Consider the following 15,770-nt stretch of genomic DNA (forward strand, 5'->3'; position numbering starts at 1 on the left):
TACGCCGGCCATAGCAATATTCCAGCAATATCACGGTGGGGTATACCAGAAATGGGCATCACACAATGGTACACGTGTGAAGAACCGAACACGGACTTCGGTGTGACGAGCGAACGCTTTAACCATTAAGATACGCCACCCAGTTTTAACAGGAAATCGTAGTATTAAAACAAAACTGCCATGCTTTTCTGTCGACTCTGGTCGAGGCTGTGTCATTTTGACGCTGGTCTGTCTAGATTTGAATATGGACATGTCGTTAAATGACTGGCATATTTGGAATCTTCATCTTCACTCCCTAGTATGTTTTGTTTGTTTATACATACAGTTGCCTGTCCCTGTCCCATCTTACCGGCGGGACGGGTAATAGGCCCAAGATTCTAATAGACAGTTGGGGCGAAAGGAAACTGCATACAAAAGTGCATGTTTTCGACTGACACATATTATGTTGTGCCCAAGCTTGTATTCACAATAACTGGGCGTTACCTCTCGCAGTGTCACGGTCCCCTGACATCTCGCGTGGTATTGAACAGCACGGGACATGCTGTTTCTAGGTGTGTCCCGGGGTGTTTAGGTCATTAAACTGTAAACATTTCTGCAGTGGGACACTGTATTGACTTGAACACGTATACTAACAATACATTCGTCGAGATGGGTCACAGTTCTGAGTAGCCTCCCTTTCGTGACTAAAAGCACTGCCAGTGAGAACGGGTAACCCGTTTCACCTGTCCATGTGTGTTGTCTGTGCGTGCGCGCGAGCGCGCGCGTGTATGTGGTGTACTATGTGATTTTAGCTAGGAATAATTTCAAATAACATGTAGGCATGCATTGTAAAAAATCTGATGGAGGTTTCGTAGCCGCTGTTCCTTATAATATGACGATTATTTGAATCTTCTAAAACGTTGGCACTCACAAACTGTATCATTGATAGAACAGAAATCCTGAACTGTCGTGTTTTGAAGAGCATATCGGATAATGGTTTCAGCACAGCTGTCATACACCCTTAAGATTGCAATCATAGCGTTAATTTTGACACATCGAATTATGATCCTTTGTGAAATAAGTTTTTGCTATTCAGTTCATCCTCCTATCACTAATTAGCTAATCTAACCTTACTGATTCAAGTTAACCTTGGATGAGGTTGTGTCCTGTAATGAAACTTTGGCTACTTAACATGTAATGAAGCCCAAGAACAGAGGATGTGACACTCAGACAAAAGACCCCCCTTTACCTTCTTCTCGTCAATGGCACCCGTGACGAGCCACCTCCTCGTGGTGGGTGCTGGGTAACGCTAAGAGCTCGACAGAACCCGTGTGGACCCGAGGGCATATTTGGTCGACCAACCCGTTTGCCGTGGGTTGCGGCCCTGTGTAGGTGGAGGAAGGGATCCTGGTGGTGCACATCCTCGATATCTCCAGGGTATACGTTCCGATAAGTCTCCACCATACCCTGGACGCATCTACGGCTCTGCCAGATAAATTTATTACCTCCCTTGACTGTCTTTTGATCCAGTCAGGTGTCTACGCTGGGAAGTTGAGCGAACCAATCACAACTCACTTTCGTTTTTTGAATTATCTAACCGATTATAACGGCGGCCTAGCTGACTGGCTACTGTGAGAAGGCGGAGCCAGCAAAGGGAGGTAATAAATTTATCGGGCAGAGCCGTAGATGCGTCCAGGGTATAGTGGAGACTTATCGGAACGTATACCCTGGAGATATCGAGGATGGGTGGTGCAGGGCATTGGGAGTACCGCTCAACACACCAATCAACCAATCAACCAATCGACTGGTCATGCTAAGCCCTGTGAATGGATTATATATATTTATATATCTGTATCTGTAATTGCACAAACCTTTATTCGGAATTGTTTAAATTATAGTCTCGGTACCCTTTGTTCATGTAATATCATTTGAGTTTGTATTCTGTAGTCTTAATGCTCATGGGCCAATCCGGTAGAAGAATTAATCCTTTTAATTGTCTGCTGGAGTATATCATCCGGGTAACCTTGGTACTGCAAACTGGAGACCCACTTGTGTTAAGCATTGTCCTTGTGATACTCCGTGGTGGGTGGGGAACTCGAATGATAAACCATTCCTCACTATCCATGGCTTCCTGAACTCCTTTTACAAAGAAACAACGTCCAATTGGCACTGATCCAGGTGATATATACTGAGGACTGTCTACGTCCATGGATTACTGGCCACGCTTTCTCGTGACTGAGACAAAAGATGGCACCACATTAAAGTTTGTTATACAGACAGGCATACAAGGCAGCCGGTGACGTTAAAAATATCAAACGCTTACGTTCAGGTGCACTGCTCATTGAGTGCAGCAAAAGACAACAGGCAACTAACCTAATGACTATTGAAACATTCGTAGGCATTTCAGTATCGGTTACTCTTCACAGAACACTTAACACAAGCAAAGGAATCATCAGAGATAGAGATCGATTGTTCACCGACATGTCTGGTATTGTTTCAGAAGGGAAACATCAAGGCGTCACATACGTTAAGCGTATTACCGAGTCTCCTAAGATGATATCACCTGCAATGTTTACACAAACTGTGGAACCACTTCATGGCACGGCACAATCAGAATCATCTTATGATCGTGATACACGTTCTCAGGCATCTCAGTGACTGAGTGAGTGAGTTTGGTTTTACGCCGCGTCAGCAATATTCCAGCTATATGGCGGCGGTCTGAAAATAATCGAGTCTGGACCAGACAATCCAGTGATCAACAACATGAGCATCGATCTTCGCAATTAGGAACCGATGACATGTGTTCACCAAGTCAGCGAACCTGACCACCCGATCCCATTGGTCGCCTCTTACTACAAGCACAGTCGCCTTTCATGGCAAGCCTGGGTTGTTGAAGGCCTATTCTACCCCGGGACCTTCATGGGTCCCCCGGCATCTCAAATGACACAATCAAACAGAAACATTCAACAAATCGTTAAAAGCAAAAGCAAACCGAAGGCAGATACTTCGAACAAACAAAGTGGCAGAGCCCCAAATGGGTCAGATGATAAAATCAAAATGTTTAACAAATACGGATCACTGACGCCATGGACGAGTCCGAAAACGTCCATTCTAGGGCACATAGCTTGGCGGGGGTGATACGGGGTAGATCCCCTGTTAATCTATTGATGGGGCGACAGGGAGGTTCTACTGTCCTTGTACACCAGGATGTTATTCACAGCCCTGTTGCAGTGCGACTTACTCTGGGTATTGCATCTACATTATGCTCTCTGTATGTCCCACCATCATCGGCACTTCAACTTCAATCACTCCATGATCAACTCCCAAAGCCATGTGTTATTATGGTGACCTAAACGACCTCAACCCGTTCTGGGCCTGTACGATCACTGATACAAAAGGCAAAACACTTAAAGAGTACATTTCCAGTAATGACCTGTGAATGTGTAACGATGATTCGAGCAGCTATCCGCATCCTGCAGCTGGCACGTATTCTTCTCTATAGATTTGTCTCTTGTAGATTCTACCAGCCTGAATGGATTTAATTGGTCTGTTCATAATGACCTTTCTGGAAGTGACCACTTTCCAACTATCGTTTCATAAATACAGACAGTCAGACAGTCAGACAGACAGACAGACAGACAGACAGACAGACCTCTTTATAGGTCTTTTGTATAGAGGCCTCAGGCCCAAAATACAAACATAATTCAATTTCAGTCACTGAGCATATTTTTTGAATTGATCATCTTCTCAGCATGATAGAGGAAATGTGTAACATTATAAAGAGTTTTTGAGTTGGAATCTTTTAAAATGTTAACAACAGACATAAGGTTATGTTTTTTTAGAGTATTGCTAAGGTATTTCTTTTTAATCTCTGCATATAGCACGCTTTCTAGCAAAATATGACATTCATCCTCAGTGACATTTACAAAACACTTTTTGCAGTAGCTACACAGCCTTAGATGTCTATTAGTATTAGTGTGCCATCCCGTTTCTATGGCAATTTTAAACTTTGAACATCTAAATCTGGAAAAAGCAGTTCGTACATGAAGAAATAAATCACAACATAAGTACTTTTCAACATCCAACAAAGATATTTACAATTTGTAGAGATAACATTTAGGTGTAGACTCAAGAGAGGAGTTCCATGCCTACTGTAAATTATCATATAACCACTGCTTGAACATATATATGATAGCCTTTGAATCTCTGACATTGTGGCTTAACCCGTTCTCTTCCCACAGAGGAGGAAGAATTACGTAGGAAGATATATTTTGCAGAAAGCAAGATGAACAGATTCAATAGTTTTACAATAAGATAATCCTCAGACATCTGAACCATAACATAAAATAGGATTAACCATTGAATCGAATATCTTAAAGAGATCTGAACAAAAAGTAGTAAATAATAATAATTATTACCAACTTTCCTCTGGAAACCAATAATTGCTAGTATTGTCTTGTTTGCCTGAGATGCTAGTACTGTTTCCACCTAACTCCAGGCACGTTTCGGAGTAAATGTTAAACCTCAGTAACGATAGGATGAAACTATTTCAACAGGATCTCCCTTGTAGTACCATTTCTCATAAGACCTACACCTAAGATTTACACACATACCTGTATTATTGCAAAATAGTTCTAGAGCATTTATCTTCAACTGTAACTAATAACGACTATCTGACAGAGGAGAAACATCATCTGCAAACATTAAGGCATACACGTCATCTACATTGTGTGAAATAAACACCCCTCTGCCCCTCCATCCTCCAACAACGTATATAAATGATTTATGAATATGATAAACATTTGAGGACTTAAAATACAACCCTGGCGGGTACCGATATTAAATGCAAATGATTGGGACTGGCCAGTGTTTGTTCTCACACAGGCTGACAGACTGTTGTACATGGATGATACAATGTTGAAATATTTACCTGACATGCCTTTTAGCATGGTCATGACACTGCAACTGGTGACGATAATATCCATTATCAGCTTCTGAAACACTTACCTGAACCATGTCTGATGACACTTTCAGATATATTTGATCAAATATGGACGTCTGGGGAAATTCCTCCTTTATGGCGTAATTCCATTGTGATCCCAATACCAAAGCCTGGCAAGGATCATACAGATACGTCAAACTACAGACCAGTATCTCTAATTAGCTTCGTCTGTAAAACCATGGAACGTATGGTGAATAATAGATTAACGTGGTATCTTGGAACCAATAACCTTATAACCAATATTCAGTGATCATTTGGTACGTTTAGATTCCATTGTTAAAAATGATATAGCAAATAAACAACATGCTGTATCAATTTTGTTTGATCGTGAGAAAGCTTATGATACGACCTGGAAGCATGGCATTTTGAAAGATTTGATTTATTTTGGTTTAAGAGGCCGTTTGCCTCTTTTTACATTACAGTTTTTAAAAGACAGGCACTTTCAAGTCCGAGTGGGTTCAACCCTGCCTGATCATTACAATCAGGATCAGGGCGTCCCACAAGGCATTATTTTGTCACTTTATTTAGTATTTAGGTAAACAGTTTATCCAAGGTTTTAAATGATTCAATCGATGGATCACTTTTTGTGGATGGTTTTAATATTTCCTGTCGTAAAAATATGCATACTATTGAACGGCAATTACAGTTGTGTTGAATTAAAATATGTAAATGGTGTATATGACAACGGTTTTAAAGTTTCTAAATCCAAAAACAAATTGTATACATATTTGTAGAGAATATAAGCCCGGTAAGTACTCTGAACTATCTCCCATCAAAGTTGTAAAGGAGGCCAAAATCTTGGGTTTAATTTTCGATTCTCATTTTACTTTCCTACCACACATTAAATCCCTTAAAGCTAAATGCCTGAAGGCACTAGATTTGTTAAAGGTTGTTTCAAATTCAAAGTAGGGAGGGGATCAAACTACCCGCCTTCACTTATACAGATCATTGGTACGATCTAAACTTGATTATGGTTCCATTGTTTATGGTGGAGCCTGTAAAGGCAACTTTAAAATTCTTGATTCTGTCCACCATCAAGGTCTAAGACTTTGTCCTGGGTCTTAGAGAACCTCACCTGTTGACAGTCTGTACGTTGAGGCCGATGAACCATCTCTTACACAACGCCTATAAAATTGTCGTCACAATATATTACCAAATTATACTCTAATGATTCTAACCCAGCCTGTAACTGTGTGTTCAATCCCCTTCATGAGGATTTATACAACAAGAAATCTTCTGTTGTTTCGCCTCTAGGGCACAGAATTAAACTATTTCTTTCTTCGCCGGCACTGAGCTGGAAAATATAGTTCCTTCCCGTCTTCTTTCTTCTCCTCCTTGGCAACTGGTTAGGCCATAAGTTGACCTAACATTAACTACATTTAAGAAACCAAAAACTGATGAATTACAATATAAACAAGAATGTAATCAACTAAAAAGTAAATACAGCAATTGCAAATCCTTATTCAAAGATCGGTCCAAGGATGGTGACGCAGTAGTTTGTGCCACTGTTATTGGATCCAGAACAATGTGTTATAGATTACCAGACAAGAGTTCTATTTTCACAGCTGAAGCTAACACAATATTAACAGCTCTTAAATATGTTCAAAGAAACCCTAAACACAAAGATTATATAATTTATTCAGACTCTCTTTCTTGCCTTCAGGCGATAAAAAAACTATCATGTAACATTCACTTTTAATAGAAATTATTCAATTGTATAATGATCTTACTACTGGCCAATACGACATCGTCTTTTGTTGGTCACCCAGCCATGTTGGTATTTCTGGGAACACAATGACCAACCTTGCTGCTAAGGCAGCACTCAACAAATCTGTGACACCACTTCTTATTCCATACTCAGATTACATAGCTAGTATTAGAACTTAAATCCGTGATCTGATGCAAAAGAAGTGGGACACTCAAGTAGGTACATGTATTAGTAAATTACATGCTATAAAACTCTATATTATTACACCTACTTGGGTTGTCAGTCCAGATTTGAGGAGGTCATCATACTACGATGACGCACTGGCCACACAAGATATACACATGAATATTTGCTTAAAGGTGAAGATCCTCCGTTTTGTATCCCTTGTGGTGAAAGAGTCACGATCAAGCATATCCTACTTGACTGTGTTGAATATTCCATCACAAGGGATACATATTTCCAATCCCGAACTATGAAGAATCTTTTTAATAATATAAGTTTTCATTTCATTATTGCATTTTAAAAAGAATTAGATTTGTTAAATGAATTGTAAATAGGTAAATATTTTATTATCGGTAGTTTAGATTAGTAACCCATATTGTAATTATATAATGTTAATGGCTGTACTCTCCAGGAGGGTTGAAGTATTGTAAAATTATGGTCCTCCTGAGAGGGTACGTAAGTCCGAAACATTTTAAGTAAATTCAAACTTACCAGGATTTTTGGACGTAGTATTCTCGTTATTTTAATTTGGCAAGCATTTCTTACACTCGCCAGCGGCTGACGGATGGCGTAAATCCAACGAGGGTCCATGGAGGTAGCAAAGGTACCCGTGGTCCCTTGTCTGGTGATCTACCTTCTGTTGTTGGCGATCCATAGCCTGTTTTCATATTGTATTGTCCAAATAGTAATATTAGTTTTAACTTTACACGCTAGCTTTAATTCTAATTGCGATATTCTAGTTGTTTTCCTGTCCTTCGTTAATGTCTTCCTAGTGACAACACAAAGTATGAAACGCAGTGTTACAAGAGTTCTGTCCCTTCAACCACAGCGGGCAGATGAAGCTGAGGAAGGGCTCATAAAATCTCGACACCAGTCCATAAATTGAGTGTTGACTTAGATTTGTGATGAGATAGTTCCACTGCAAGCACGCAGAGGTTAGGAGAACAGATGCTTCAGGTACTAATTGTAGATGGGATGTATTGATAAAATTGATTTTAAAAAAATTCCCACACAAATATACATGTAGAAAATGCGGAACAGGAAACCCTGTAAGTGTTAATTCGTCTAATTTTCAGGTGTTTTAGCGGCTTTACAAATAGTCCAGCAATATTACGACAGAGGACACAAGAAAACTGTTCCACACTTTATACCCATGTGAGGAAATGAACCTGGGTCATCGGCGACCATACAGAACATACACGTTATCCCACTTATAGCCCATACAGAACATACGCGTTATCCCACTTATACCCATACAGAACATACACGTTATCCCACTTATAGCCATACAGAACATACACGTTATCCCACTTATAGCCCATACAGAACATACACGTTATCCCACTTATAGCCCATACAGAACATACACGTTATCCCACTTATAGCCCATACAGAACATACACGTTATCCCACTCAGCCCATGCAAGAAATGCAGATCAATTCCATGAAGCCTCCGTGAAGTTTTATTGCCAGAATAAGCTTTCATTTTATTGAAGTCGCATCCCATTTTGTTAGAAGCGCCAAAAATTCCCGTTTTGTTAGATGAGTTGAAAATTCCCATTTTGTTAGAAGCACTTCCCATTTTGTTAAAGCTGTATCTAATTTTGTTAGAAGCGCTTCGCATTTTGCTAGAAAAATGTCTCATTTTGTTAGCAAAGCTTTCTATTTCTATGTCATTAGAAACACTTCCCATTTTGCTAGAAGTATGTCTCATTTTGATAGAAGCGCATCCCATTTTCCCGATGCTCACGTAGCTTCGCTGTCTGTGTAAATGTACACGACTAGGTGGCGTGTACGGCCTTGACTCATTTCAATTTTCTGTGTCACCCTTATGTGGATGACCGCTTGATGTGGGATAAAATAAGACTTGCTGACTCATAATTAGATTCCAAGTGACAGTATATGGAATTGGTTCGTTTGTGAATGTAAAACAAACACAGAACTGATTAATCTGATGTAATTGATTCACAAGAGACTGGTATTCTAATTAAACAGTAATAGTAACTGGTCATGATTAATATACGTTTATGTAACATTACAGGACGATATCTTGATGAAACAAAAATACAATTCAGGATTTTTATTGATTAGACAGACATTTTACTGTGGTGAAGAAAGCGAGGGATAGTTAGTTGAAAAACCGTTTGAAATAGTCGTGTTTTAGAGAACGTTTGCTGTAACGCGAGACAAGGGCTTCACATCCGTACACCTTCTTTACGAGCGACGTCAGCTTTTTTTCCGCTCTGCATACATCCAGCACACCGTGGTCTGGTCGGTACAGTGAGGAGATTTCCTTGACAGGGTTTCACATATAGACGCCCCAAACCTCCATATATCAAACGACTTGATAATATCACATTGAACATCCGTTGACTCGTTCTGTCGATAACAGCTTTCGACTTCCGGTACACACACGAACTGTTCGTACCAACGAACCCTGGTCGCATCGCCAATAATTTGACCTTTCCACTTTGTCCAAGGAGAATATGGGATGGTTTTACATCCCGATGGCCGTTATGTTTATGTAGATACTGAAGAACGTCCAGACCACGTTTCAAGATTTTCTTGGCTGCCCTTTGTCTACCAGCCAAGCACCTCCTGCTCATGAATTTCCACCGACTTACTTGAGCATCAAGACCTGGCGAACTTCACATTGTTCATAGGCCCTGATAGTGTTATTGTGCTGAAGCTGACTCAGCATGTTGAATTCACTGGACCCCACCTTTGACTGTTCACCAGGGTTGGTGTTTTTTGGGTGTGATACTTTTGCTGCCAACACCTTGCCATCTTTAAACACATTGTAAGTAGTAGCTGATCCACCTGAATTTATCACTCCTCAAAGCAAGTAGCCACGGATTCTGTGGCCGAGTGAGTGAGCGGAGAACCCCATTTGTGGATTGAAGCGGAAACTGCCAGTCTTCGAAGTGGCACTGATGGCGAGCAAAGGACGGAACATCCACGGGAGGTGTTTGACTGGACACAGTTCTGCCCCTGAACAAATACTTCCGCCTCGCTATGGACATCTTCAGTGAGTTGAGAACCTGAGGAAAAACATGTTGTCATGGTGTCTTAGTGTTTCGTGAATTGTTATATCAATGTGAATAGAAACATGCTATACGCACGGGAAGATAATTCATTGGGGTTCCAAGTAGCACAGGAGAAAACACCATGCTGAACTTCGGTTTTAGCCATGAGTTGAGGTTCGTGGTATATAATTAAGAAATGCTGGTAAACTAACGCTAAGTGTCGACATACGAATAGTTCACATAGTAACAATTAATCTCATTTAAATCGAAAATGTGCCCCAGTGGACATTCCAAGGCTATCTAGAGGTGCTTCATTTAGAGATTTAGCACTGCAGGAAGGGCTGGGCGTGAGGCAAAATGACGTAGTTCAGAGGCTGTGAGACAGACTAAGATGATAGTTATGCGATTTGCTGCTGATGTTGCGGTTTCTTTTTCAATGAAGGTACATAACCCCAGTTAAGGGAAAACATTACATCCTGTGCCAGCTTACTTCAGTCATGGGTGGACGACAGTCTAACACATATATCTATCAGATTCACCCATAGCCTTTAGCTCCTCAAAGTCAGCTGTAGGTGTTACCAGGCTCCACGTTAAGGTCAGTAAAATGGTGTCTGTACCATTTTATATTTTGAAAACAAAACTAATTTACATTAAATACTGTATTCTAAATTGAAAATTACAAAAAGATTTGTGTGAACTTCACGATAGACTAAGTTTAACCTTAAACGAACAATACTTCAGATTTTACCCATACAAGTGTATTTATTTTGATGCGACAAAACGAACGTTACTCATCAAAATCCACGTCCAAGAAGGCATTGGAAACACGTCCAGGGCAATACGTAAGCAGTTTGATATCAAATCACTGACTGTACCCGTGAAACCGTTTATGACGTCATGCCTCTGTGACTATGCTTGTAAGAAGCGACTGACGGGATCGCGTTGTGAGGCTCGCTGACTTGGTTGACACGTTGTTCCTAATTGCACAGATCCATGCTTCAGCTGCTGATCAATGGATTGTCTACATCCCGATGGGAGACACCGCCATATAGCTGGAATATTGCTGAATGCGTCGTAAAACTGAACTCACTCACTCACTGTGACCTCGGAATAATAGTAATAGTCCTGTGGACTGGTTGCGTAGTCTATCTGCGCAACGTCAGCTTGGATCTGGTCAGAGAGTTGACGGTATACACGCAGGCGACTAAACTAAGCAAGCAAAACAAACACAAACTAAAACCAATAAACAAAATCTGAACAAACCATTAAAAATGCTAAAAAGACACATAAAATTCTGATCGTTCAAACGAGGCTGTTGTAAGACGAATTTAGTTTGGCTAAGATATGTAAATGTTCCATGATGGATAGACAGCTAGGGTTAGCAGACAACTAAACTAAGGATGATGTTACCATGGAAACTGACACTTTGGAATTTACGAATATGAATTATGTAAAAATATGAATTATGTAACAAATAACACATTGTGCATCAATACTGATTTACATTAAATAAATAAAGGTTACTGACTATGATAAGAAGGGACGTGAAGACCACATAGCATGTTTTACGAACGATCGATAACTTTGTCATGTTCATGTTGCAGAATGCTTGAATTGGTGTGAGTGAGTGGGTTGTGTTTGACGCTCTTTGAACAGCATAAATACCGCAAAAGACCCAAGAGATAGACTGAGTGAGTGAGTTAACTTTGCATCGCTGTCAGCAATATTCCAGTAATATCACCGGAAACAGGCTTAGCTCATGTTGGGAATCGAACCCTGGTCTTCGACGTGACGAGCCAACGCTTTAACCACGAGGTTACCCAACCGCCTCCTAAAGACCAAAGAGATGTGGGTCTTTGATTCTATAGTCGAACAGCCGTTCCACAGAAACACTGACTGGGAATCAGTTACATGTAAATGTTTCTCGAGAGTTGTGGACAGCTCCAACACTTCGATTCAATGAGAGATAACTCCTCATGGCGCTTCAGTGTAATTGATGGGGCGGCCCACATCACAGCAATTTTGTACAATATTTTAAAATTCCCGTTGAAATAATTACCATTCTGAAGTACCAGCTCTTTGAATCTCTTTCGCTAAATGAGAGATACAAGTTTATAGAAAGGTGGCCCTAATTTCAAAATCATAATTACAAATAATCCAAATGTTCCGTAACGAGAATTGTGCGTGCTAAAATTATCATTAAGTGAACTACTATGCTAAAATTCTATACATTCGAACTCAAAAATTGGATTCGGTGCAATTATGAGAAATAAATGGAACATGATCCACTGGCCGCCTGTTGTCATGGCAACGCCAATAGCTACTGAAGACGATTTCCCATCCTTGCTTGATTGGACATATAGTTCCAAATGGGACCAGTTAGATCGTGTAATTAAGTCCAAAGGCAAATTATAGCCAAGTAAAATCACAATGAAGAGAATTTCAATTATATAAATTCAAATCTCTGGCATTTATTTAAAGTAATCAATTGTCTTTGATTCTCGGATTTGGTTTTATGTGCGCTCAAGTGTCGATTAATTACCGAAAATATTCCCAAGGACGTCAAATTGGTAATGGTGTGTCGACAATATTTTTATTCTTAATGTCCGTCTTCAATTCTTTGTATTTTCATTAAAAGCCGTAGTTAACGTTAATGGCTATTCGATAACGCGGGGGTATAAATAAATCACTCGATTGTTTAAGCCACGTGGTGTCTCATTGCCGGGTTGAAGCCCGGCAGACCAGCCAATCACAAGGCAGCATGCGAACTTTAGAGGGAAATTTGGTGCGGAGATGTCATTGCGAAAGCTTTGATGCAGACGATAGGAGGAGATATACGTCTGCCTTGTAGAGGAAACTGTCAGATCCCGCCAAATAGTCTCGTTTGGCTGGGATCTCGTGTAATCCTATCCCTGCCCAAGCAACAGGACCGCCATTACCTCCTTGTCGTGTGTCCACTCCGCTGGAGTCGTGCTGGGACGCAGACGTTGTGGAAGGACCTAGTTTGCCTCGTCACCTGACAATGGCGGCAGAAGTTATGATTTATATTCTGTAATACCGCTTGTAATACATCAGTTTTGCTTCATCTAGGATAATTTTGTCTGTTGGAGGCGTAGGGAGTTGTGATTCTCATTTGGCGTGCGTCAGCCTGCGTTCAAATTGAGCTATAACTGTACTATTTGAACGCAGTGTTATTACCCGCCTGCTGTTATTGTATTAACACGACAGAGTTAGGTATTTGTTGCCGTGCTAGCAAGAGGGTAGGTGCTTCTAAATAATACTGACTGACCCACGTCAATGTGTTTGATGCTGGGTGATGGCTAGGTTATTTCGTAGATAAAAAAATTTGCAGATCTTATGCTGGATACCGAATATCACTTAGAATCTTTTGCATGAGTAATGTGACTGTTCCATTCATGTCTTGGAAAAGAAATCATTATATCACTCCGTCCGATACTGTCCATACACTACCCAGTACATTACTGTCCATACACTACCCAGTACATTACTGTCCGTACACTACCCAGTACATTACTGCCCGTACACTACCCAGTACATTACTGTCCATACACTACCCAGTACATTACTGCCCGTACACTACCCAGTACATTACTGTCCATACACTACCCAATACATTACTGTCCGTACACTACCCAGTACATTACTGTCCATACACTACCCAGTACATTACTGTCCATACACTACCCAGTACATTACTGTCCATACACTACCCAGTACATTACTGCCCGTACACTACCCAGTACATTACTGCCCGTACACTACCCAGTACATTACTGCCCGTACACTACCCAGTACATTACTGTCCATACACTACCCAGTACATTACTGCCCGTACACTACCCAGTACATTACTGTCCATACACTACCCAATACATTACTGTCCATACACTACCCAATACATTACTGCCCGTACACTACCCAGTACATTACTGTCCATACACTACCCAGCACATTACTGTCCATACACTACCCAGTACATTACTGTCCATACACTACCCAGTACATTACTGTCCATACACTACCCAGTACATTACTGTCCATACACTACCCAGTACATTATTGTCCAATACAACATCACGTCCACTACTGTCCATTACATTAGCTTGTCTATTACTGTCCATGATACTACTTTCTCTATTATTGTCCATGACACTGCCTTGTCCATTACTGTCCATGACACTACCTTGTCCACTACTGTCCAGGACACTACCTTGTCCATTACTGTCCACGACACTGCCTTGCCCATTACTGTCCATGACAATACCTTGTCCATTATTGCCCATGACACTACTTTGTCCATTACTGTCCACGACACTGCCTTGTCCACTTCTGTCCAGGACACTACCTTGTCCACTACTGTCCAGGACACTACCTTGTCCATTATTCCCCATGACACTACCTTGTCCATTACTGTCTATGACACTAATTTGTCCATTATTCACCATGGCACTACTTTGTCCACTACTGTCCACGACACTGCCTTGTCCACTACTGTCCAGGACACTACCTTGTCCATTATTGCCCATGACACTACTTTGTCCATTACTGTCCATGACACTACTTTGTCCATTATTGCCCATGACACTGTATTGTCCATTATTGTCCATGGCACTGCCTTATCCATGACACTGTATTGTCCATTTTTGTCCATGACACTAATTTGTTCATTGTTATCCATGACACTGCCTTGTCCATTATTGTCCATGACACTGCCTTGTCCGTTATTATCCTTGACAAATCCCTGACAAATATATTTATTTAGTATTCACTAAGCGCTATTGCACTTTAAAAGTTGAAAGCTGCATTGATGGATAACAATGTTTCCGATTAATGCGACATATAACTTGTATTTAATTTATTTTTTGTTTTAATATATGGTGTTTGTATTGGATCTACTTCCCCCCTCCCTCCTCCTCCCCTCCCCTCTCTCTCTCGCTCGCTCGCTCATCTGCTGATGCATAACAACCGCAGATCGATGCTTTTGATATCAGTTACTAGATTTGACGTTTAACAGATTGTAAACACAGAGCTGGAATGCTGCAAGTTGATACGTTAAACTTTTTTGTTGGATTAAAGCATTGATTGAAACAAAGATCCGGGTAGAATAGGTCATCAGCAACGTAAGACGCTTTGTCGTAAGAGGCGACAAACTGGGTCGAGTGGTCATTCTCACCGACTTGGCTGACACATGTCACCGTATACAGATTACGCAGATTCGATGTTCATGATACTGATCACTGGATTGTCTGGTCCAGACTCGATTATTTACAGACCGCCGCCATGTAACTGGAATATTGCTGACTGCGGCGTTTAACAACAAATCAACCAGAATTCAAGTCCAAGGAATGGAAGAAAAAAATGAATAGATTTTACGACTGCTTTAATTAATAATACCTATGAATCTACGTTTACTAAGTTCAGTTTGTTATAGCCTTATAAACGTTGTAATTACACATCGATCATATTTCATATGATAAGTTCAGTTATGGTGTAGGTCAGTAAGAAATGTATATTTGAAAATTGATATAAGTTTCCTTAAATAAGGGTCACACACTACCCAATATGTTCCAGAGAACTATATCCAAATGGTGTGTCAAGACATAGAATGTGCTTATGCAAAGTATTTTGACATTGCATGAAAGTTGGTCTCAAACATGGCATGCTGCATGTTCGTCATATTAACAAGAGGCACGTACATGATAGACCCTTATTCCGATATTGGCATTATTCTGGTTTATCAAGAGTATCTATTTCTTATTTGGTAATATTTCCTCGCGTTGTTGGTTAACTAGTAACCGTGTGGTATGAGCGC

General features: G+C 40.6%; 1 long non-coding RNA gene and 1 pseudogene across 1 annotated transcript in view; one reads left to right on the forward strand and one right to left on the reverse strand.

Annotated features, from left to right (window-relative positions):
- LOC137284115 (uncharacterized) overlaps nt 1-15,770 on the forward strand; it is a 41,946-nt gene that overhangs the window by 859 nt on the left and 25,317 nt on the right. The window lies entirely within an intron of this gene.
- LOC137283211 (sericin-2-like) lies at nt 9,138-14,565 on the reverse strand (annotated as a pseudogene).

This window comes from Haliotis asinina, chromosome 5, assembly GCF_037392515.1.
Source record: "Haliotis asinina isolate JCU_RB_2024 chromosome 5, JCU_Hal_asi_v2, whole genome shotgun sequence".
NCBI classification, from domain to species: Eukaryota; Metazoa; Mollusca; class Gastropoda; order Lepetellida; family Haliotidae; genus Haliotis; species Haliotis asinina.